A 26334-nucleotide genomic window follows, 5' to 3' on the forward strand; every position below is an offset into this window, starting at 1 on the left:
ATGGAACATACCATTAAGTGCTCATTTTTCATCAAGTTATTACTAATCTGGTCCACTTCATCAACCCCAACAAAAAGGACCCCAAACAAGCACATCCTTATGACGCAGGGTGTTCATGTGAAAATACTATACCTAAGTTACCACTGGAAATGGCACCTGCATGGAACTTTTTCTAGAACTTTCAACCTCATTTTATTGGTCTACTTAATTTTGATTTCAAATGTTAAGTGAAATATGTAAAATATATTGATTAGAGTATATTTAACTTGCCATTTAAGGGGCTCCTACTAGTCTCTTAAAAGAGTTGGTGGGGGATAAATAATATAGATAAATAAATAAATATAAATAAATAATATATAAGTAATATATAAGTAAATAATATAGAAATAACTTTATGTTACGTTATTTTTCATCGGAGTATTTTAGTTTTGGGGGGTTTTTGGGGTGTTGTTGTTTTTGAGAGAGCGCACTGGGGGAGAAAGGCAGAGGCTTAACCCACTGGGTGAAAGGGAGAGAGAGAGAGAATCTTAGGCAGGCTCCATGCCCAGTATGGTCAAATGCCGGGCTCAATCTTATAATCCTGAGATCAAGTCCCAAGCTGAAATCAAGAGTTGGATGCTTAACCCGCTGAGCCATCTGGGCCCCCCCCCTCCACGTTATACTACTTTAAATTATGTTTATCAGTAGCAAAAAGAGTAGCTAACTTCCAATAATGGCATGCCCATGTGTCACAGTCACAAGCTAAGAGCCTCAAGGACACTGAATCGATTTAATACCAACCCTCAGTAAGCAGGGAATCCTGCCTCCAGGAGGAAACTGAAACTCAGAGCCCAAGTCCTTGCTTTCCATCACACAGCTCTTCCCTCCGATTCCTAACCCCATGCTCTTTCTACACTCCATACTATTTATCTCCTTGAAATAATTCATAAAATAAATGAACGAATCAATGCACATTAAAATATAACAACAGGGGCACCTGGGGGGCTCAGTGGGTTAAGCCTCTGCCTTTGGCTCAGGTCACAATCTTAGGGTCCTGGGATCAAGCTCCACATGGGGCTCCTTGCTCAGTGGGGAGTCTGCTTTCCCCTTTCCCTCTGCCTGCTGCTCCCCCTGCTTATGCTCTCTGTCAATTAAATAAATCTTTAAAAAAATATATAACCCAGAAGTCACTTTAAGTGGCCAGTGACCACACACAGAACCATCTGTTCTCTTCTACCCTTGCTCGCCAGAAGGGAAAATTTAAGACACAAAAATCTGACTTGGGGACCTTTGGCTGGCTCGGTCTGTAGAGCAGGTGACACTTGATGTCGGGGTTTTAAGTCTGAGTCCTATATTGGGTGTACTTCTTTGAAAATTATTTTGAAAAATCTGACTTAAAAATTACTCCCTTGTTGCCAGTAATGACCTTGCCAGCCAGGAGCCAGAACCTTGCTCGGAATCCCAAGTCAACACTGAGTCTGGTCCAAGTCTTTGGGGCTTTGGGACCAGCTCTCCTGTTCCCTGTGACTGGCTCTCCCAGCACCACCTGCCACAGCCCTACAGAAGCCCTCCCCACAGGCATTCCCTTTCTCCTTGTTACACAAGTCTTGAGGTATTAACTCATACTTCAACCTTACCTCCAAAGAGGGGTTGAAATCCTCCACAATCATACACAGCATCAAAAATGATTACAAGTTATTTCTCTATAAATCTCTATAAAGCCTGCCTTATTTAAAGAACACACAGAACATCAAGAGAGGGGAGTCCCCAACCCTGCAGGAGTCACTGCTGTCCCTCTGATGGGCAGCTCGGGCTGAGACACAGGGAACACCAAGAATTCTCCTCCAACTGCCTGCCAGTCGGATTTATTTAGCCCACAGCTGCTTCCAAAAAGAACATTCACTTCCGCCGTCCTCTAACACTGTTCTCTCACACAGCACTCCACCCCAAAACTACATTAACTCCAACGATCTAGAAAAAGACTTCTAAGTGTCTGAACTATTTTTATTTATTGAAGTGATCTCTACACCCCATGTGGTGCTTGAACTGATGACCCTGAGATCAAGACTTGCATGCTCTACAGACTGAGCCAGCCAGACACCCCCGTTTCTATCATTTTTTTTTTTTTTAAAGATTCTATTTATTTGACAGACAGAGATCCAAGTAGGCAGAGAGAGGGGAAGGGAAGCAGGCTTCCCCCTGAGCAGAGAGCCAGATGTGGGGCTCGATCCCAGGACCCTGGGATCATGACCTGAGCCCAAGGCAGAGGCTTTAACCCACTGAGCCACCCAGGCGCCCCTCTATTGTCTTTTTAATTTACACATCAGAGACTGCAACATTTTAAAGTTCTGAATTACCTACAGACACACACATGTACACACACATGTATGCACACACACTCAAATGGAAACTTCCGAAGTTCTATAAGGTGAGAACTTTTACTCATTGGGTAAAAATCATGAAATAATTAATTCACAGTGGTCCTGTCCCCCAAATCCTAAGTCTGAAGCACTGTTTGCTATGACTCTCACCTGCACTATTTTTTTTTTAATCAAAACGGATTTCATGGGTTGCCCATTTTTAAAACCGCCTACTTAGTAAGAATCAAATATTTTATTATGAAACACTGCTGAATTAATATAAATTGTCGCAAGGATTAACATAAACCTCCTGACTTCCAGAAGCTACACCGCGTTCAGTTTCTTACACCTGAGTTGTGCGATGGTACTTTTTACTGTCCCTGAAGGTCGGGTAAGCCCTTTGTTGACACAGTCCTATAGGATCAAACAGCGGTTCAACTTCCTTCGTCCAAAGGTCTTTTTCAATAGGTGTGAAGAAATGCTGATAAGCAGGTTCTAGGAAATGCACCCAGACTGGAAATTTCAAGCCCATTGGCCATAACACGAGGCCTACAGCTGCTGTCTTCCCCAGGTAGGAATGGAAACACATTCAAAACACTCCCTTTGTTCCTTGAAAAAGCTTAACCTGGCAATTTTCATGAAATCCGAACTACAGAGTACAACGGAAGTGGCTATTTTTACAGATTGTTCTTGGTGGTTTCCCTGAGCCCCCAAATGTTCTGCCTCCGCTCTGTCTGAATAGAACACACGTGCCCAGGTCCAGAAAAGAGGCCACCCACAGGCATTTGAAAATGAAGTCACAAGCGGACACTCACCAGATCGTCCAGGTTTGTGTGGGGAAGAACTATTTGCCTACCATACGCAAGCCATTAGATTCTGTCATTGTTAAATGAGGCTGATAACTTAATGCACAATCCAGGCAACCTAGCATACGGAGAAAGCTCACGAGTTGAGTGTTAAAATGTCTTTCTAAGTTTGATCCTAACATACACATTTTATTAAAACTTGGGCAAGTTTTCATCCTAATCTCTGAGCCGGATAAGTGTGAAATTTAACAGCTAAACATTTTCCTGCCCGTAACCACCAGTAACATTTTTACGCCGCAATGTCCTTGCACCAAAGCTCGCTCCATCCGCTTTGGTCTGGAGCAATCCTGTAGGAAGGGTTGGTTATTACATGCCTCCCTGTCTCTGAAAGGGAGGTTCGTGGGGTCTACTTCCCATTCCCAACAAACGATTTCCTGGATAGAAAAAAAGTAATAATACTGACGGTACCACGTGTGGGTAAGGATGTAAAACGGTACAGCAGCTTTAGAAAACAGTTTGGCAGTTTCTTAAAAAGCTAAACACAATCTCACCTTGGGTTCCCACAATTCAACTCCTAGAGATCTACCTCCTCAAAAGAAAGGTTTCAACAAGTCTTGCGTGCAGGGACACCTGGGGGGCTCAGTCCGTTAAGCTACTGCCTTCAGTTCAGGTCTTGATCTCAGGGTCTTGGTACGGCTCCCGGTCACTTGGGAGACTGCTTCTCCCTTTGGCCACCACGCCCAGCCCTCTCATGCTGTCTCTCTAATAAATAAATAAAATCTTAAAAAGAAAAAAAAAAAGTTTTGCATGCAAATATTTGGAGCTACTCATTAATAGCAAAATACTAAAAATCATTCAAATGACCACTAACTGGTATAGAGACAAAACGTAACAAATCCATACAATGGAATGCTTCCAAATCATTTTTAAAAAAATGATTTCCAAACCTACATACTTCTCAATCGTACATACACGTTCCTAACCATTCTGTAATGGGAAAAACCCAGTTGTGTCTCTATAACTGGGTGACAAGAAATCAAGAAACATACACAGACCACGTACCCACAAGCATTCAGGGGGAAGGGCTGAATTCTCTGAAGATCTGTGCTGAGTTCAAGTCCCTGCTCTCCACTCATGTCAGTGAGGGGCTGAGACCACATAGGAGACTTGCCCAAACTAATCGAAAGATGAGATGGTGACAGATTGTATCACTGTCTCACAGGGCTTAATTATTAGACCCATCACCCTAGAAGATAATCATATATCCCCAGCCGACTGGGGACCGGGGGGTGCCTCCTGCCTCCTCCCTGGGCCAGGAATTTCATCCGGCTCTTTCCCGCCACCATAGCAACACCGCCTGAAATTTTTACCTCCCGGCCCTTCCCACACAATGCCTGCTGATCCCTGCTTGAAGGTAAAGGAGATAAAATCACCAGCATAGATTTCAATCTACTTTTCAAAAAGTACTGTATTTCCCTTCGGATTTTAAAAATGATTTTCTCTTTTGAACTTTGGCGGGGGAAAAAAAAAAAAAACCCACACCAAAAACTAAGTTTAAAAAGAAGGTAAGGAAAAAATCCTAAAGAGAGACGATGCTATGCTTTAAATACCACTCCGTGTGGCATGTTCTAATTACAGATTCACAGAAAGGAGAACATTTTTTGTACCCAAACACACAACTCAATCTCAGACCCAGAACCACACCTACTTCTCTTACGTGGCCTGTGTTAGTAAGTCACGGTTCAGGATTCTCTAAGGACCCACGTGATAAAGTCACAATTTGTTCGGCAATGTGATTTTTTTTTTTTTTAAAGAGAAAGGGATCAAACAAGTTTTCAATGGTTAAATTAATAGGGCTCTTTAAATCTATAGTAGGCACGCCTTGATGGCTCAGCCAGTAAACATGGAACTCTTGATCTCAGAGTCATGATTTCAACCCCATCATAGCTACAAAGGCTCACTTAAAGAAGAAAGGAAACAAGGAAGATTAAAATTAATTAAATCTGTAATAAACTCAGCAGCCAAGGCAACGTTCTCCTCTTTTGCCTGCCATCACATCTAACCTGGCATCTTCTACAATATCTAATACAAAAGGCTGCAGGGCAAGGTCTGTTCCTGACCCTACTGAATTCCAGAAACCGGATGTGGATATTATAGTACCAAGGATTCAAACAGCCCTTTTTCTCCATTTTTTTTTTTTAAATCAAGATGTAAATGACAGATAACATATTAGTGTCAGGTGCACATGATTCAATATTTGCATAACTGTGACATGTTCACCGAAGCCTAGTCAATATCCATCACCACACATAGTTCCAATTTTTTTCTTGTGATGAGAACTTTAAAGATCTCCTCTCTTAACAACTTCCAGATACACACTACTGTATTAACTACGATCACCAAGCTGTACGTTACATTCCCAGGACTTATTTATAACTGGAAATTTGTTCTCTTTTGACACCCTTTACCTATTTCTCCCATCCCCTCCCCACCCCTCGCAAACCACTGATCTGTTCTCTGTGTCCGTTTTTTTTGGGGGGGGTGAGGGGGTTTGCTTCTACATATAAATGAATGTCTGTTTTATAGACTTTTTTTTCCCCCTGTTGAAGTAGAAACACCTTTTCAACATATTTTTTTTTCTAATCCTATTATTCAACTTAAAAGCTATGGCTTTTGCAACACATAAAGCATAAAGTCCTAAAGCTGATTTCTCAACCTGGTATTAGCGACATTTAGGTTGAGGTAATTCTTTATCGGGGGTGGAAGGAAAGTCCGGGTTGAGAGTCACAAAGCCAGAGCAATACAAAGTTTGAGAGCCACAGCCAAAGCAGAGTTTCCAAGACCAATTACTGTCAGTGACCCTGTTAACAAAAAGCAGATGCTATTGCTTAATTTCTAGAAATTTCTACAACTTCCCAGAGTCGATTGGCCCAGATACAGCATACCTGGGGCAGATCTAATTTCTGGGGACATTAAACCAGGTACATACAGAAGGGAGAGGGTGACTCCAGGACTCAAAACGTTTTGACAAGGAAGACGTCCAACCAGGCACACAGACCGACGGTGGTGCGAGGAGGACTTTCTCCTCTTTCCTCCATCTGTCCAGTCTGTTCTGTTTTGAAAGTAGATCAGAACAGACGTTTCATGTTTTTACACAGATGACCAAATGGTACAGACAAAACCTGGCCACGGTGCTCTTGACCCTCAGGAGCTTTTTCAACCACCCAATGCTCACAAACCGCCAACACAAAATGGGTCAGGAATTTGGAAATGGTGCGCACAAGAATGGAGAGAGGGGCAGATGTCCGTGTAAAATGTAAGCGTGAAAACTGCAGCATGCCCACAAGCAGTGGGGACGAAGGACAGCTGGCTGGAGACAGACTCAGCAGATTGTTCCCCAGAAAAGAAAAGGGAAGGGGAAACCCAAGACTTCTCCCCTCCGGGGATGGCCACTCCTCAGGAGTGGGCCCTGGGACCAGTGACTCTCGGCATCCCCACACCCGTGGGTGGTCTTTCCATCCCCTGGCCACACAGCCTGCCGACTCTGGGTTCCTCAAGTGATCTGAGTGATCTCAGACTCATTTCTTCACCTCCTGATTGACAGGGCATTAGATCTGAGACACCTCATTTCTCAACAACCGTATCAGATTCCAAAGAGGAACCCTTCAACCAGGCCCAGGGCTCCTTAGACTCTCAAGGGACCCCGGGTGGTTTTAGTCTCAGGTCTCAAAGGGTGCAGAACTCAATCAGGTGCTAAAGCCACAGCTCCACCCTGCACCAGCCAGCAAGGCAGGGGAGTGGGGGGGTAGTAAAAAAGGGAAGTTGGGGGCGCCTGGGTGGCTCAGTGGGTTAAGCCGCTGCCTTCGGCTCGGGTCATGATCTCAGGGTCCTGGGATCGAGTCCCGCATCGGGCTCTCTGCTCAGCAGGGAGCCTGCTTCCTCCTCTCTCTCTCTCTGCCTGCATCTCTGCCTACTTGTGATCTCTCTCTGTCAAATAAATAAATAAAATCTTAAAAAAAAAAAAAAAAGATTTATAAAAAAAGGGAAGTTGAAGAGAGAAACTATGAGCCTGGAGCCCGTGATGATGGAGACCTGTGGCAACTTGTGCCATTCTACTTTTGGCTGTGGGACAGCGATGCCTTTTGTTTTCTGGATAGGCAACCCCAACAACTGTCCTTGGCCCATCAGGGCTGAGGCCAACACTAGACTCCAGAGGAAAATGTGTTGTGGACATTCTGCTCTAGACTCACAGACATAATCACCCCCACCCTAAGATGATGCTGGACGTGTTAGATAGCTCCCTAGACAGGCCTTTAGAATCCTCGATGGTATTGCTGAAATACTATATATTTTTATAAGAAATGCTTTCCAGCTATTTGTAGCTACAATAGATTTATAGCTTTCAGCTCGGTCATCCTCATCTTCACTAACATCATTTCTGGGCCTTGTCTATGGGCCGAAGGACCATTTATGGTACTATTTCTACAGGTAGACATGCAGCATCCCCAACAACTCAAACACCCCTAAAAAGCAGTAAGGCTGCAAACGGAGGCCTGTCTGCATTCATTATATGAAGTGCAGAGACTGTTCGTCCCACGTCTTTGGAGAACTTGTTAAGACCCCATCCTCCCCTCCCTCAACGCTGCCACCAAGAAGGATCATGAGGCACTCCCATTTTTTCTTGTTGTCCTGCCCAGGGGGTCAAACTCTGTTACCCCTATGAGCTACGTGGAAGGGCAGTTTCCAAGGAGAAAGGGCATGAAAAGCTTCCAGAGGAGCACATGAAAAGCATACGAATAGTAGAAGGTAGAAAAGGAGAAAAAGAAAGAAAATGAGAAAAAGCATCACCAACCAGAAACTAACCTTTGCTCACTGGTAAAGATACAAAGACTCATTGGCATCTCCCACTCCTGATCCAAAAATCAAACCCAAACGTTCTTAGGTGGCGAGATGCTTAAATTATGACTGTGTGATGCTGTAAAGAGTTTATTCCCTGGCTATGGGGTCCAGCTTGCCAACTGATTCAGCCCCTGTTTTATATTCTAATTTTCTTCCTACCTTCTTCACAATTCCTTAAAATAGCTCGTTAGTTTCTCTTGTAAATGACAGTGACTAGAAATAATCCAGAAAGAATATTGAAAGAACAAAGATATCCCCAAGTTGCTGAGATCACCTCAAACACTGAGAATCTAGAGAACAAACTAGTCCATCTACCAGTTAACCAGTCATCACAGAGCCAACACCTATGTGTTGAAAAGAGGACAAACTAGGGCTGAAGAATCCATCAACACACATGAAATTCATCCGTTCTTCTGTAAGTCACTTCACCCAGGAGACCATCTCTCTGTCCACCCGCCCAACAGCCCATTCCTCCTACAAATATCTTTTGAGCCCCCCATTTGGTACCAGGAACCATGAAAGATTCAACAGGATACAAAACTGTTGCTGCTCTAAAGAGCTTACAATATATCCAGGATAAAGTACCTCTTTCCTAATACCCTCCCCTCCCCCTCCAATCTCTTCCAAAGGAAATAATTACGTAACATAAGGAGATCAAGGCAAGAAAGACAGTAGGTAAATGGAAGAAAGGACACGCAGATTTTATCAAACGAGTAAAACTGTTCTGATGGTAAGAACTCTCAAAAACCAGGGGCGCCTGGGTGGCTCAGTGGGTTAAAGCCTCTGCCTCAGCTCAGGTCATGATCCCAGGGTCCTGGGATCGAGTCCCACATTGGGCTCTCAGCTCAGCAGGGAGCCTGTTTCCTCCTCTCTCTCTGCCTGCCTCTCTGCCTACTTGTGATCTCTGCCAAATAAATAAATAAAAATAAAAATAAATAAAAAAAATAAAAAGAACTCTCAAAAACCGGTGAGAAATCCTAAGGAACATAAAACTCTATTCCCTTCTTCTTTTTAGGGGATACAGTAGAATATAGAACAGAAGGGGCAATGAAAGGCCATGACAAGATGTTTGCACTCTTCATGGACTATAATGCCAGATATCTTTCACCTCTTATCTCCTAGAGTTTGCTGTTCCTTCCTATTCTTTTTTAAGATTTTATTTGATAGACAGAAACCACAAGTAGGCAGAGAGAGAGAGAGGAGGAAACAGGCTCCCCGCAGAGCAGAGAGCCCGATGCGGGGCTCGATCCCAGGACCCTGGGATCATAACCTGAGCCAAAGGCAGAAGCTTTAACCCACTGAGCCACCCAGGCGCCCCTGTTCCTTCCTATTCTTGAGCAGAATAAGGTTTTTATTTCCAAAAAAAAAACAACCCTACAAATAAAAATTGATAGTAGCCAGAACAGGATTTCATTAAGATTATCCTATCCGTTTTTAGGGGAAAATAAAACAAAACACAAATTTACTTGGAATGGGAGTTTTTCGTCACTTCCTGAAAATGAATGAACCAAGAACACGACAGGAAGTAAATACACTTAAAACAGGTATTTCTCACTTCTGAGGCATACACACTAATTCCTTTGCAGAGTTTTATTAAATTCCAAAAGCAGCTGATGTTTTTCATAAAACCATACTTCCTGGATTAAACAGCGCTTAAAAATAATCTGGTCCAATCAAAAAGACAGATCGCAAGTTGGCAAGAATGTGAAGAAACTAGGACCCGCACACACTGTTGGTCAGAAGGTACGATGTCACAGCTCCCCCAGAAAACAGTCCAGCAGCTCCTCCCAAGGGTAAACATAAAAGGGTCACCGGATGACCCAGGAATCCCGCTCTTCAGTATCCAAGTAACCAAGAGCGATGAAAATATATGTCCGCAATCAAAACCTGTATACGAATGTTCGTAGCAGCAATTTGACAACAGTGCGAAAGTGGAAATAACCCTCACAGACCATCAACTGATGAACAGATTTTTCTAAAATGTGGCACATTCATGCGAAGGGATATTACTCAGTGATAAAAAGGATGAAGAACTGATACACATTACAACACGCGGGAGCCTTGAAAACACTACGCTAAGCAGAAGAAGCCAGAAAGGACCATGTATTGTCTGATCCCAGTTCTATGGTATGTCCCGAAGGTAAATCCACGGAGACAGAGAGCTGACTGATGGCTGCCTAGGGCTGGGTGTAGGCAGTGACGACTAGTAGGTGTAGGGCTTTCTGTTTTGTTTTGGAGTGAGGAAAACCTTCTAGAACCAGATAGTGATGGCTGTGCAACCATTAGTCTATTCTCATATTAACATGTACTGACATACTAGTACTAGTAATTAGCGAATATACAAAAAAAACTACTGAGTTGGGTATTTCAAAAGGGTGGGTTTTCGGATATGTGAATTCCACTGCAAATAACAAAAGAGGAGAGGAAGAGAGATCAACCAGGAATGGAGACAGACTCACCTCTGACTTCATTCCCTCCCTGGATCCTGCTATCCCCTGGGCCATTGCCTTCTGGGACCTCCCTTACTCCAGACATCAAGGAAGTCCTCTTTTCATGGAGTCTCCATGGTTTACCAGCAAAGACGTATCAGTTATTATTTTTGTAACACAAATGTCACGACTTTCAGAAGACAGCCAGAAGGCAACTGCAAATGACCACAGCAGTTTTTATATGCTTTCCTTAGATCCCCAAAACCATCATTATTTCAGCATTTGGACTATTTGCTGTAGGACAGAATAAGGCAGGAATGGGTTAGTTTTATGCCGTTCAATCTCCAGCACCTAGGAATAGGGCCAGACACCCTAGACGAGGGCTAAGAATTAATTAATTCCCTCTCAATCCCAAACCCCATCCCAGGGCCCTGTTCCATGCTCAGTAAGCGCACAGTGGCTTCTGCAAGACCCGTACTGCTCACAGAGAAGGGAACCGCTCAGGGATTCAGCAGGGGGTCTTAGAGACCGCACTGCATGCTGCCCTTGAAGGTATGGACTCCTAGGTCAAGGACCTGAGGACCCTCTGCACAAAATGACGGGCCACATCCTTGCCTGCTGTATGAGCACAGAGAGATCACATGAGATGGCAAGAGCCGGCTCAGCCAAGGGCTCCAGAGCCACAGGGCTCTCCGACACAACGTGGCCATATCTACCTCCGGGGTCTTGCGGCAGGCACCCTCGGTCACGTCCAGAATGGCTGTTAGCCATCCACTGCTCTGACAGCTCCCCTCTGAATGCCTTGCTGGAGAATCCAAGACCATACAGGCCTAGTTTAACTAACCACATGAACAAACCTTTTCTCTAGAACTACAACTGTGGATGCTTTCCTGTTGGGAGGGATTAAAAAGTAACTTCTAAATACAAGCTACACCCACCAGGAACGTAATGGGGGGCGGTGCTGAAGAGGATGGAAACATTTTTTGTTTTAAGATTTTTTTTTTTTAATTTATTTGACAGACAGAGATCACAAGTAGGCAGAGAGGCAGGTAGAGAGGGAGAGGGAAGCAGGCTCCCCGCTGAACAGAGAGCCCGATGCGGGCTCGATCCCAGGACTCTGGAATCATGACCTGAGCCGAAGGCAGAGGCTTTAACCCACTGAGCCACCTAGGTGCCCCGGAAACACTTCTAAATCACCTAAATGTCAGTTTTGTTCTACCTAGGAGATTTCATCTAAATAAAAGGTGTGAGGAAGCAGAAGCACCCGGAACGTGACACGCCAGACCAGCTGTGCAAAGCAATGGGGCTTGTGGTTTCTGCTGTTTTCTTTTCTTTTCTTTTTTAATTTTTAAAAGATTTTATTTATTTATTTGATAGAGAGAGATCAGAAGTAGGCAGAGAGGCAGGCAGAGAGAAGAGGAAGCAGGATCCCCACAGAACAGAGAGCCCGAGGTGGGGCTTGAACCCAGGACCCTGGGATCATGACCTGAGCCAAAGGCAGAGGCTTTTAACCCACTGAGCCACCCAGGCGTCCCTCTGCGGTTGTTTTCAATGAACTTTTAATTCCAGGCTACGTTCAGATTTTACAGAGAAGTTGCGAAGATGACAGGAGTCCCCACACGTCCTGCACCCAGGTCCCCCCACTGCCGACCTCTCTCGTGGCCAGGGCACGTCTGTCACAACAAAGGAACTTCAAGTCAAGCTGCACACGTGGTTCATGCCACCAGTTTCTCCTTCATGTCCTTTTTCCGTCCCCGAATCCCAACCGGGACAGTCTTTCCAGTTGACACGCCTCCTTACGTGTTTTCCCTGGTGTGTGACCGTCTCTCAGACTCTCCTTGTTGAATGGCCTTGCCAGCTTTGAGGTGTACACATCAGGTGTTTCGTGGAATGCTCCCCGGTTGGGGGTTTCTCTCGTGGCTGGACTGGAGGGTCGTGGTTCCCAGGGATGGCGCGGTCCAGGGGGGCAAACTGCTTCACTGGGGATCCTGGCTTCACCACAGCTGAGCCATGTGGCTTGGGACAAATTAACCTCCGTGGGTCTCCATTTCCCCAGCTACAGAAGAGACTGGAAGACCACCTACCCCCAGGTTTCTGCGAGGCTCAAACTGGCTGATAACGAAGGTGAGCACATCGTCAGGAATTCTCCACGGAGAGCAGACGTGGACGCCGACGGAGGGAACAACAACAAAGATGCTATGCCTGGGACTGAGACCCAGTCCAAAGAGTAGCAACAGACAAACCTAACTTCCAGAAGCTTGTAGTTCTGGGCGGGGGCGGGGGGGGCCACAAAGTAGAAACAGGTAACTGGAGCTTGATGCTACAAGGACCCATCTGGGGACACCTACACAGAGCCTGCACCTGGGCTGCTGACAGAGGAAGCAGGCCTCACACAACGGATGCAATGGACAGACTCCCCTAGAGCAGGTGGAAACCAAGCTGAAAGGTCAATTTTCTGCAAATTAGCCAAGTGCCAGAGCAGGCTAAGCTGCGGCGACCAAGTAAAGTGGCTAACCCGCTCTACTTAATAACCGTCCGGACACTATTAACAGCGCCGTGCAAGTGAACAATGAAGGCATTCACCTTTGTCTGGTCCAAGAAAATAAAAAGGTCTCAGACTCTCCCCACCAAGCTCTAGAAACCACGAAGGACTAAAACTGCCTCCCCAATAAAGTGCAGGCCAATTTACATCGTTTTACAATGCAACAGACTCTTTTCCAACTATGTTCTTATAAAAACAAGAAATAAAACAAGACCGTGGCCACGTCAGTTCAAAAGACTTGGTCATTCAAAACTTAGAGGTTCTCAGGATCTCCTTGAGTGGAACCCACGAGAGAAACAACCACTCATCTCCAGGGCCCCAATTTCCAGGCAAGAAGTGCCAGCAGTCCTTGGGGACATCCTGGCATTGGCTACAAGATTTAGTGACGTTTAGAGGGGCAGACACAAATGGGTTCAAACCCCCTCATTCCACAGAAAGAGCTCCCAAGACAAGTTTAGTTTAAAAATCCCAGTGAGGGCATCTGGGTGGCTCAGTCAGTTAAGCGTCAGCCTTCTGCTCTGGTCATGATCCCAGCACCCCAGGATTGAGCCCCGGGAGCCTGCTTCTCCCTCTCCCTCTGCTTGCCTCTGCCTGCTAGTGATTCTCTCTCTCTCTCTCTCTCTCAAAAATAAATGAATAAAATAAAATAAATAAAAAAGAAAGCAAAACTCCAGTGGAGGGCACCTGGGCGGTTCAGTGGGTTAAGCCTCTGCCTCTGGCTCAGGTCACGATCTCAGCCTCCTGGGATCGAGCCCCACATCAGGCTCTCCGCTCAGTGGAAAGGAAGGCTGCTTCTCCCTCTCCCTCTGCCAGCTGCTCCCCCGCTTTTGCTCTCACATGCGCATGTGCTCTCTCCAATAAACAAATAAAATCTTAAAAAAATAAATAGAAAAAAAAATAGAATCCCTGTGGATCGCAAAAAACAAGCATGGACAGAACGGCCGTCAGAACAATCTGGGCAACCCACCCAACGCTATCAGGCATTTGAAGAGCAGCACTGAAACTCTGCAGATCCCAATGGTCTCAAGAACTCCTTGAGCTCTTTTTGTTAGAAGAAAGGGCTGACCAACAAGTATGTGTGCCCTCATGCTGTCATCAATCACCCGTGGGGAGATAAGCAGATTGCACTAAGCAGAACTTGCCTGCAGGCGGCAGGAGGCCTGGGGACGCCAAAGCAAAGGCACGAAGAAGTTGCACGTCTCTTCCTTGGCGGTCACAGAAGCAGGAATTATCACAAACAGCTCCGAGGGGCTCCAGAGATAAAACTTTCAGGAGCTCCTTGCTGGCTGCTTTACCAGCCATTCTCTCGGAGCCCGTCGGACCTCGCGTCTTGCTTGCACTCTCGTTCTCTCAAATAAATAAAATCTTAAAAATTTAAAAAATAAAAATAAAATGCCAGACAACACAGATCTAGAATCTAGAGACGTCCTTTTGTGAGCTCAGACGGTGCTGTGTAGACACGGACATGAAAGCAAGGTCGTCTTCTGCTTGTTCTCATTCTAGGCAGCAAACATACAGATGTTCCCCAGGAACGACCAGCAAAGGTATGTAGGAATCACTGTCCGGTCACTGGTCACAACCCAACCTCCCTTAGCATAACACGCTACCGGAGAGAGCGGCGGAGGGGTCTTTCTCTTGACTTCTGAATAAGAGGGTAATAAATTAAAATTGCCTTAAGAATGATAAGTCTACACGCCCAGTATATGATTAAAATAGTTCTGGAGAACTTGGTACATAAATTGGCCTGTGACTTTTTTTTTTAACCAAAGGGAAGGAAGAAAAACATATCTGTTTACTGTGAACACAAAACTCTACGACAATTTCAAGAGCAATGTTTTCTAAATTCTTGACCTCTTAATTGCACTTGTCGACTCATTATCTGAGTTATTGGGGGTTTGGAGTTAAAACAAATAAAGCCAGACAATTAATTCTACTTCAAGCACGAGAAAGTATGCACTTCCACCCAAACCTGCGCTCTCCTCCTTCCATGACCAGATATTTTTAATATAACGAGTCTTTTTTTTTTTTTTTTTTAAGACAAGAGCGTCTTGCAGATGTAATGAGTGCTGCATAAGGCACGTGTGGTTACTGGGGGCTCCCATGGACTACAGGTTAGAAGTGTAATGAACTTGAGTAACAGTAAAAGCTAGTCTGGAGCCTGGAGTGTAGAGATCTGAAGACAGACTGCAGAAAAACTTGTAAATTTGCCCCAATATCCAGCAGGGAGGTAAGCAGCTCTGAGAGGCAAACTGTCTTTTCAACACATGGGGACAAAGGCCCACCTAGGCCATCTGTAATCACCACCTTCCCATACTCCACTCCCTACCCTAGTCCCCACAGCCAGCCCCGTCCCTGTTTAATCTATGTGCCACCAAGAAGTCTGAGTGATTCTTGCAAAATGCATATCACTTCCCGGCTTTAAGCCTTTTTCCTTTGGACAAAATCCCTCCCAAGGCCCAAGGACCTGTGCATCCTGGCCCCCTGCCTCTCCTCCACCCTCCCCACCACTCCTCAGATCTCAGCCAGGCTGAGCTCATTCACACCCAGCCTGTCCTGAGCCTTTCCCGGCAGCTCTGCCAATAATACCAATGCACACTTTTAGCCTGGGCATCGACATGGCCCACTGTGGGAGGGCCTGGCCTGCCTCCCCAACTCAGCCACTTCTGCTCCCCGCACTTCTGTCCACTGATGGAACAAGACAGTACAGGCAGAGCTCAGAAGGAGATACTGTGGGTTCGGTTCCAGACCACCACAGTAAAGAGTACTCTAGTAAAACAAGTCACATGAATTTTTTTGGTTTCCCAGTGCATATAAAAGTTATTTACACTATAGTCTGTTGAGTGTGAAATATTGTATCTAAAAAAAAAAACAAAAAAATTAATGTATATAACTTAATTTAAAAATATTTTATTGCTAGGGTGTCTGGCTGACTCAGTCCATAGAGCATATGACCCTGGATCTCAGGGTCAAAACAAGCCCCACATTGCACAAGGAGCCTACTTAAAGATAAAATAAAAATGCTTCATTGCTTTAAAAAAAAAAAAAATGCTAACCATCACCTGAGCTTATCGCAAGTCATAATCAGTGGTCACAGATCACCCAACAAGCATAATATTGGAAAAAGTTTGAAATACTATGAGAATTACAAAATGGACACAGAGACAGAGTGAGCAAATGCTGTTAGAAAAATGGTGCAAACAGATTTGCTCAACACAGGGTTACCAGAAACCTTCAATCTGTTAAAAAATAATAATAACAAATAAATAAAAATGCAGTATCTGCAAAGTTCAATAAAGCGAGGTATGCTCATAAGTAAGCAGCTTGTGCGATGCCAGGCCTCGCTGCTTAGCGGGAGGCTCACCTCTGCTAGGCAGGCCGAAGGACAGAAGGGCTCCTTCCAACAAAGACCTAAGAACGTGGAGACTTCCGCATCAACTCCATTCACCTTGAAGCTCTGCTAGAGAATGTATACCTTTTCTCAGCCCTGCCCTATTAACGATGACCTTGACCTTTTGTGCCCAACTCCCTTCCCTAAGATTACCTCTACTGCATTTAAAAAGCCATGAAGACTATTACAGATTTTGGGGTTCACATTTGTGAAAAGCAGTATTACAAGTGGAAGCTCTACCCTGAACACACAGATCCTGGGTCATGCACCAGAACCGCGGGCCTTTTGGAATTTCTGACAATAAACATTCAGGAGCTACTTTGCTCAGAATCCCAGCGCCTGATCTGCTCATTTTCCAGCCCTACTATGCCACCCCTCCACTGCTGGCCAGACTCATTTTCTAGACAGCAGGAAGGACACTAGAATAGAAATTCCCACCACCAGGCAGCTTCGAGAGGCAGATTGTCATGAAGCCGTATTTTCCACATTTAAAACGAGTGATCTGAAAAGCTGTTTGCTCTTCTGGCCGTGGCAAAGGAAATCCAAAGGATTTTCCACATCTCTGAACTGGTGCTCTACTTCCTTCATAAATCCAAGGTATGTTCTCATCTCTTAGCAAATTCATTTTACCCGGAGAACCACCACCCCAACCCCCACCCCCAAATTCCAAAAGCATTCATTCATTCTACAAATATTGACTTAGCCCTGTTGGCAGACAAGGCACGGTGCCAGGGCCAAGAAGGACACAGAACTCAGTGATGAGGACATGAGCTTCAGAATCCAGGAGACCAGCCTCTGATGCCCCAACCACGCAAGCCTGGAGCATAGTAACAGCAGACACACGGAGCACATGGCAGCGCCAAGCTATTCACACGCGCCAACCTGTGTACTTTTAACCCCCATGAGCAAGGAACCAATACTGCCCCCATTTAACAGATGTGAGAGTGGGCACAGAGTAAAAAACTTGCCCCAAGTTCCGGAGCTAAGAGGTGGCACAACAGGTGGGGTTTTTCTCTTCTTTTTTCTTTTAAAGTTTTTAAAAAATTTTTTATTTTATTTTATTTGTCAGAGAGAGAGAGAGAGAACACACAAGCAGAGAGAGCAGCAGGCAGAGGGAGAAGCAGGCTCCCTGCTGAGCAAGGAGCCCAGTGCAGGACTCAACCCCAGAACCCTGGGATCATGACCTGAGCCAAATGCAGATACTTAACTGGCTGACCCATCCAGGTACCCCTCTCTTTTCTTTCTTTCTTTCTTTTTTTTTTTTTTTAAACCAGTGCTACTGGTTTTTTTAACCATCAGTGCTACTGATGTGTAATTTATATGATAAAATTATTGGCTCCCAGGCATGTGCATCCTCACGGAACCCATAGACTTCTGCCTTACCCACTCTCCTTTCCTGAGCCCCAGTTTCCTACTTTCCAAAATGCAAACCATAAACACGAATCCACAGAGCAATTAAGGGATGACCCCAAGGGAATAAACATTAGTAAAGTAGCCCAGTCAGCCCAGTCCCCACCGGGCAGCGAGGACGGTGGGGCAGCCTGAAATGGAACAAGAGACGGTCTTCTTGCAAAGAGTCTAATCTAATCAGAGACGAAACTAGTAAATACAGAAAACAGCCATCAACAAATGCAGAGAGAGGATCGACCCAAAAAGGGATAAAAATACAAAAGGGAATTGTGTGCTGAAGCCGGAGGGAGGACCTCTGTTCTTTGAGCTCAAGTATTTGCAACATAGAGCCTGGGCTGAGAATGTCGAGTTTCATTCTGCACCGAATCACAAAATCCGTGAGAACAGTCCAGACTCTATCAGAGGAGGCTTCCATATCTGACACAGATAAGCAGGAGGCCATGGATCACACTGGCCGTGGACAGCGGCCTAAGTCCCTTTTTCCAGAGATGGGTAGGACTGTCTTTAAGCAAATCAACACACAACTCAGCTTCCAAACCCTCTGAAGGAAATGCTTCCAAGAATGAAGACCTCATACATCTGTCTGGTCTCATTCTGCAGAGCTTACTGCTGTCTTCTGAGGATAAATCATCATGCTCCTGACCTTGAAACCATCTTCTACCAAACTGCTGCTACCCATGCAGCCAGAGTCCCACTGCTCTCCAGAGGAGAGCGGGCAGGAGGGCAACAAAGGAATGTTCTCCCCCTCCAAGGCCAGTGGCTCCAGGCAACCAGAGCCCAGAGCGCCCCTCCTAACTCAGAGCCTTTCCGGGGTTGCAGGAACCGCCCAACCACCACCGGGGCAAGAAGCCCACTGCAGATGTGTTGATAGACAGCTGTCACAAAGTGAAAGTCCTGCTTCTAGGGGCTGCCAAAGCAAAAGACAGTGTCACCTTCGAAGTAACCCACTTTCAAATATATGTGATGGCTCCCTGGAGTCCAAAGACACCAACCATCATCTTCTGTTCGCTTTAAAGAACAAACTCCCTGCTACGGGTAGAACGAAGAAATTTAAGTCCCGATTTCAAAGGTGCTCATGGGCCAGGGAAAGCCTTCCGACACAGATCGTCCTGCGCCCTGACCCACATACCGACAATGATGGGTCCTGCGCAAGCGCTGTGCGGAGTCAAGGCAGCTTGTTAACAGAGCGATATCCGAGGAGGAGCTCAAGCCCACCGTTTTGGAGTCCAGTTTCCTGTTCCATAGCCTCCAGAGCAAATTGTCCATAGCCTCCAGAGCAAATTAAACAAGAAAGCACCCATAGATGACGACAGACACCTCGTCAGCTGCAGCCCCCATCAGAAGCCGCAGAAATCCTTTCTACTTGGCATTTTCACAAAAGCGATAGTGTGTCTCACACACCCAGCCTGTGTCCCGTATCTGTTACGGGCCCCAAAGGCACCTGCTGCCCGACAGAGCAGCTGCACTCCATCCCCAGGGCCACTAACTAAGGGTAGGATCCTGAAGCAACTACAGCCTGGAACCGGGCACTAGAGGGGCCACTCCTGGGACTAAAGGAATGTGGCTCCTTGACTTCAGGAAGGACTCCAACATCAGCAATGTTAACATCTGGGGCCAGGGAATTCTTGGTTGTGAAGGCTGTCCCGGGCACCTCAGGATTTAGAAGCAGCCCCAGCTTCTACTCACTTGCAAACCCCCAGCCATGGGGTTATCCTTGTGACAAGCCAAAATGATCTGGAATCCTCACCAAACGTCCCCTGGGGCGTGAAACCATCCCCACTGAGAGCCGCTGGTCTGAAGAGAACACTGTTACCCGCCCACTGGCATCCCACCTGGGAGAAGTTGTAAATCAGTCACTTCCAAGGCGCGGATGACAGAAGCCAGCATGGCCAAAACCTTAGCATCTTCTCTCCAAACTTCCTCCTCCCCGACCCGGATCTTGAAGGGTCTCTGCCCTCCCTGGGTGGAAAGCCGACATCTGACAATCGCATCACCCATACCCAAGGGGTGCCACGCCACTGCGGACCCTGCCAGTCCTTCCTCGGGGACATCTGCTGCCCCACCCCTGCCCCCACCCCCACCCCTTGACTACCATGCAGAAGCATAGACATCCTACCCCCGTGCAAGAACCCAGGACCTCCGACAGCCCCTTGACAAAAGTTACTTGCTCTGCTTCCCTTGGCTTGCCTCTCTGTATCTCACTCAACGGTGGAGCCAAGAACGGAAACAGGTCCGCACAGGGCACAGGCTCCTATGGTCCTGCCACACTCTGAGTATGGGACAGAACAAGGCCGCAGAGGAAACAGAAGAAGAGTGGGGGTCCCAGTAGGCACAACAAAAACTGGGGAAACCAAGGAGAGAGTATCACACGCGACAGAAGGCCGAACAAACCACTTCCAATCACTCAGTCGCTGACAGATTCCCATTGGTGATGGCATTTTGTTTAGCGTGCTTTTTTAAAAAAGATTATTTGAGAGAGAGAGAGAGACAGAGAGAGGCCTCATGCAGAAACGGGGTGAGGGAATATTTAGAGCAGCAATGGCCACGGTCGCCAAACTGTGGAAAGAACCAGGATGCCCCCCTTCAACAGACGAATGGATAAGGAAGATGTGGTCCATATACACTATGGAGTATGATGCCTCCATCAGAAAGGATGAATACCCACCTTTTGTAGCAACATGGACGGGACTGGAGGAGATGATGCTGAGTGAAATCAGTCAAGCAGAGAGAGTCAATTATCATATGGTTTCGCTTATTTGTGGAGCATAACAAATAGCATGGAGGACAAGGGGTGTTAGAGAGGAGAAGGGAGTTGGGGGAAATTGGAAGGGGAGGTGAATCAAGAGAGACTATGGACTCTGAAAAACAATCTGAGGGGTTTGAAGTGGTGGGGGGGTGGGAGGTCGGGGTACCAGGTGGTGGGTGGTATTAGAGAGGGCACGGATTGCATGGAGCACTGGGTATGGTGCAAAAACAATGAATACTGTTATGCTGAAAATAAGTAAAAAATAAATTTAAAAAAAAAAAAAAGAAACGGGGTGAGGGGCAGAGATAGAAGCAGACTCCCTGAGCAGGGACTCGAACATGGGACTCTGCGATCCTGACCTAAGCCAAAGGCAGAGGCTTAACCAACTGAGCTACCCAGGCACCTATAGAGTGCTTTATTAAAAAAAGAAAAACCAGAGGATAATTTATCCAGTCCCCAGATAAGGCCCAATGGCTGCCACCACATCCGAAAGGATTACACAGACAACATTAAAAGAACTTTTGTGTTACAACATTTATGTAAGGAGATTTATTCTCCCTCTTCTAAAAAACCTTTCCACGGAATAGAAAACTTCAGTGTGGAAAAAAGCAAAGTATATGTAAGGCTTCTTCTTTTTTTCTTTTTTTAAAGTAGGCTCCACACTGGGCTACCTAAAAATCCAAGGTTTGGTTTTTTAATATAACTTAAAAAATATATGGAAAATAATGCTTTGGAATTTCCACATGTAAGCTACCAAGAAGAGGACGCATATAGCTACCTCCACGTGACTTCCCTTTTCTGAGCTTTAAATATTCCTTAAAAAATGTAATATAAGCCTTATCTTTACCCCTGTTAGAAAAATAACAAAAAAACCCTTGATGAATCAAGAAAAATAACAAAAAAACCCTTGATGAATCACCTAAGACTAAAGCAATAAAACAAAAAAATGAAAAAACACCTCTGAAGGTCTTCTTTTGTGGCTGTAAGTGGAAAATCTGTACATACACATCACTTGGCAGACATTTCAGGCAAATGATGAAATCAATCTAAAATTCATATAAAATATAAAAATCGATATAAAATATAGTGAGCAAACCCAGCTGACCATTGGGAGATGAACCGTAGGCGCCTGGGAATGAAACAACAGGTTTTCTAAAGACTTTAACCTCTGGCTGGTAAGGTATGGATAAAGCATTTAAAATAAGTTCATTGGGGCTCCTGAGTGGCTCAGTGGGTTAAAGCCTCTGCCTTCGGCTCAGGTCATGATCTCAGGGTCCTGGGATCAAGCCCCGCATGGGGCTCCTTGCTCAGCAGGGAGCCTGCTTCCCTTCCTCTCTCTCTGCCTGCCTCTCTGCCTACTTGTGATCTCTGTCTGTCAAATAAATAAATAAAATCTTTAAAAAAAAATAAAATAAAATAAGTTCATTGGTTCAACAAACTGAATATAGAGGCACAAAGTAGGAACAGTTGTTAAAACTACCATGACTCTGTATTTAAAAATAGGATATACCCAGGGGTGCCTGGGGAGCTCAGTCCCTTAAGCGTCTGCTCAACCCATGATCTCAGGGTCCTGGGATCAGCCCTGCATCAGGCTCCCTGCTCAGTGGGAAGCCTGCTTGTCCCTCTCCCTCTTGCTTGTGCTAGATCGTTCTTTCTCAAAAAGATCTTAAACACACACACACACACACACACACACATCTCCATTCCAGTCTCTCTAAATGAGAACCTCTTGATGGACAGAAATCAACATATACAAACAGACATTACACAGGTAAAATATATCAAGAGACATTTTTACACCACACGTTTGACACACACGTATATAAAATCAGAGCCAACACCGACATAGTATTCAGCCATCAAGAAGAATGAAGGACTTATATGAGCGACCAAACTCAAAAACTCGCCAAGTGGAAGCAGTCAGACACAGAAGGGCACATTTCTGTGTCCACGAAATACCCAGAGTACATAATGCTATGGGTCACTGGAGACTGCCAGGGCGGGGGGAAGGGGTGAGTGCAGAATGTTCAGGTTTCATTTGGGGGTTCAATTAAGTGATAAGGTTGCAGCTCTAACCCAACAGAAGTAGCGTCCTTATACGAAGAGACACCAGAGATCTCTTTCCCTGGGTGCAGACACAACCAGGAGGCCGCCCTCCGCAAGACGGGAGAAGAGTCCCCACCAGGAACCAAATCTGCCCGCACCTCCGCCTTGGACTTCCAGCCTCCAGGACTGCGAGAAAGTACACCTGTGTTGCTTAGGCCCCGCCCGTCTGCAGGACTCTACTTGAGCAGCCCAAGCTAAGACTGCAGAGTTCGCATCAAACTCATTTCACAGATGGGAGGCGTGAGACACAGAAGAGGCCGGCAGCTTGCCCAAGGCCATCCACCCCGCAAGGGAGAGGACACAGCATTCAAACTCAAGCAGCCTGCTTCCACGACCTCCCCCTACATCACACTCACAAGGAAGCATTCGGTCTTGCTGAGTGAACACCAAGTGACCAGGAGAAACAGGACAGAATCCCAGTATGGCATCCAACCTTTCACACCTCACAGCTCTGCAAAGCAAAGTAAATTTCTAAAATTGCAAAGTAAAACTTTTCTCCACCATCCCCCCTTTAAAAGACAAGATTATCCAGCTTCCACCCCTAGATTAGCCAAGTAAAACATAAAGGATGGGCCAAAAAGACTGAATAAAATGGGGATCCATTCTGGCAAGGCAGAAATTTAACCTACATACCACCCATGCAAAAACAGTTTTACAACATCGTATTTTGGGGAAACAGGCTAAAACCAACCTGAAGGAAAATAGCCCATTCTATTCCCTTCCTCTGTTCCAAAGTGAAGAAGCATCACTTCTTCACCGCTTAAAGGGTGGAAACTCCAGTCAAGTTTTGTTTGGCCCATTCAGTAAAAACCAAAATGTTCTGCATTCCTTGCCAACATTCTACAAATTGGGACAATTCACAGGAATCTATGTATGTGGCCTCTCTTTAACTAGAAAGCCCAGGAGTGCCTGGGTGGCTCAGTCATTAAGCATCTGCCTCTGGCTCAGGTCATGATCCCAGAGTCCTGGGATCGAGCCCCACATCGGGCTCCCTGCTCAGCGGGAAGCCTGCGTCTCCCTCTCGCACTCCCCCTACTCGTGTTCTCCACCCCCCCTCCCCCTGTCAAATAAATGAGTAAAATCTTTAAAAAAACAAAAACAAAAGACAACAAAATAAAACTAGGAAGCCCAGCAACACCGAATCTTAAATTCTCCCGGGTTTGTACGCTCTGGTTAACCAGTCCCCACCACTCCCTAACGCACATTTACTCATCTTGCTCACCTGCTCATCCCTATGGGCCGGAACTTGCAACTGTCAGTCTGCACCTCGATCTAGGTTTTTAAAAATGCATTATTTTCAAAGTAAACTTTTGAAGGGAAGGGTTTCAATTATTTAATGGGCTTGTCAAGCAGTGCTCTTTAATTAAACTTGGCTCACATCGAAAGGAACATGCATTCATTTTTAGGCCAGTCTTGGATATAACATTGAATCATATCCCAATTCTGACCAAACGGCAGAATAAAGCCTTGTTTTAAAAGCATGAATTATAGCCACCCAAGTCAGTGTTCTATTTCTAGCTGCCGGGGTTTCGCCTTCCATCCCGCCCCAGCACTAGTGAGCGAGCGCACACACCCATGTCACTGCCTCAGTACAGAATTTCAGCAGCCAGCAAGTCAGACTTTTTCCATTAGTTTGGTTTGGGATGATTCCTGAGCTATAGGCACGCTTCCTGGACAGCAGCCAAGTGAACACCAGAATGCAAAATTCTGTTTATTTTTATCTTCTCCCTGGTTTTCATAAAGTTCACCAAGGAGAAGCCTACATGTCTCACTGTGCTTCCATTCTTTTTTGCTGTCCTAACACAAATACCAAGAATTGTTCCTTTTTCCCCAATTATAAACGTTTCCATACTCAGAATTAAAAGGTGCTAAAAACTCAAAAAAAAAAAAAAAAAACCATCAAGCAGCCATCAATATGCTCTTAAAACTCTTGCTTCTTAATTTAAGAAAACCCAAACCTTGAGTAATAATCAACTTTCCTCTGACTAGCAATAAAGCAGGGAGTGTACACTTGGTAATGCAGACGGGAAGCCAGGCCTTTGGGCCATGAACTGCTGGTGCGATTTTCACTTCTCCCGGCATGTCCACCTGAAACCCAAAACTGCACAACGAACTGCACGTTTCACCCCTGGTCTCAGACTGTCTTCTTCAAAGGTCTGTGAATGAAGTTATCTTTTAAGAAATTGCACTGAATTTACACTGAAGGAAGAATATGAGACCTGTCATCGCGGAGAGCCCAGGATAGCAGCAGGTCGGAGACTGGGGAGGCGGCCAGCGAGGGACAGAAGCAAGAACCACCCCGGGCAGTCGCCAGCAGCCAAAGCAGGAGCAGGTGTGCAGCGTGGAGTTTAGGTGTGGCCCGGGGGACCACAAGATCTGGACTCAGAATGAGACAAATGAGAGCTAGGACATATATGTATCAAAGTTCAAAACTGAGGCCGGCAAAAATCCGAGCTCCAAATTCATCAGGGAAAGCAAAGCTTTGACCTACACTGGGCCGGGGGCGGGAGTGGGGGGCGTGGCTGTGGGACACAACACCAGGAATCATCTCCATAACGTGGCTTACTCTCTGTCGCCCAATGCCGAAGGCTTGTCTCATTCCGGTTAGTTCAGGCAAAAAATAATACCCCACACTCCGCTAGCCTGGGCTCCTCATGGGAAGCAGGCACCGGGGAACACGGACTTGGGCAATGAAGAAGGTCAGAAAAGACAAAGGCACACCCACAACTTCTGTGTGCTCCTGACAGAAGGACAAAGACCTTGACATTCCAGAGAGAAGGCAGCCAGGCTAAGCCGGCTCGCCGCCAGTGTGGGCTCTGGAGGTCCCCCCTGCCGGCCACGCAGCCGTACCCTGGGATCCTGACCTGTGACAACCTTCTCCAGGAAGCTTCATGAACTGCTTCTGGAAGACAACCCCCACCCCACCCCGAGACCCACCCAAGAGACCCGCAGTGCCCACTCCTGACGGAACCCGACATCCAACATCAGTAAATCTGTGGTACTCGAGAGGGGCCAGCAAAATCATAATGTCTCATGAGGATCTCCTCACTGGCACCTGCGACGTCTAAGGAAGCCTATGCGGCCCATCACTGTTAATTCTGCCACGGCTCATTCTGTAGACCTGGGACTTCTGCCGAGTCACTCTTTCTGTTTCACTTCTGAATACTGAGTGGGTAGCCCAGATGTGCCCTATATTCGAGGGAGTCCTAGACAAAACACACCCTCAAGTGCACCCACAGACCATGGAAACAACCTTGAAATTTACTCGCTGCCTAGGGTGGGATCACGTGGCACGAGGAAAAGCCCAAACATCTGATAAACCCACAGCCACCCTTCTAGACTGGTGATGCACCTGGCGGGGAGGGCAGTGATAAACTGGAGATGCCAACTCGGAAGAGATGGGCACTGTGTCTGCAGTCAGACACGAGGTAACCCCACGCATTCACCCGGTGACTTAACGAGTTACCGCACTTCTCTAAGCAACAGGTTGTTCGACTGTAGTCGGGACTCACAACAGCTCCTAACAAGCGGAAAATTCAATGAGATGATGTATGTAAAGGGATTAGCACCGTAAAGGACACCCAACAAGCTCTCATAAATGTCCTATTATTGGGTTTATAGCTTCCAGATACATCCAAGGTAGCTTTCAGGGGCATCGGTGCATCAGCG

The 26334-nt window shown here is 46.1% G+C and overlaps 1 protein-coding gene across 1 annotated transcript in view; it reads right to left on the reverse strand.

Annotated features, from left to right (window-relative positions):
- MYO10 (myosin X) overlaps window positions 1-26334 on the reverse strand; it is a 211565-nt gene that overhangs the window by 167872 nt on the left and 17359 nt on the right. The window lies entirely within an intron of this gene.

This window comes from Mustela nigripes, chromosome 12 (genome assembly GCF_022355385.1).
Source record: "Mustela nigripes isolate SB6536 chromosome 12, MUSNIG.SB6536, whole genome shotgun sequence".
In the NCBI taxonomy this organism is placed as follows: Eukaryota; Metazoa; Chordata; class Mammalia; order Carnivora; family Mustelidae; genus Mustela; species Mustela nigripes.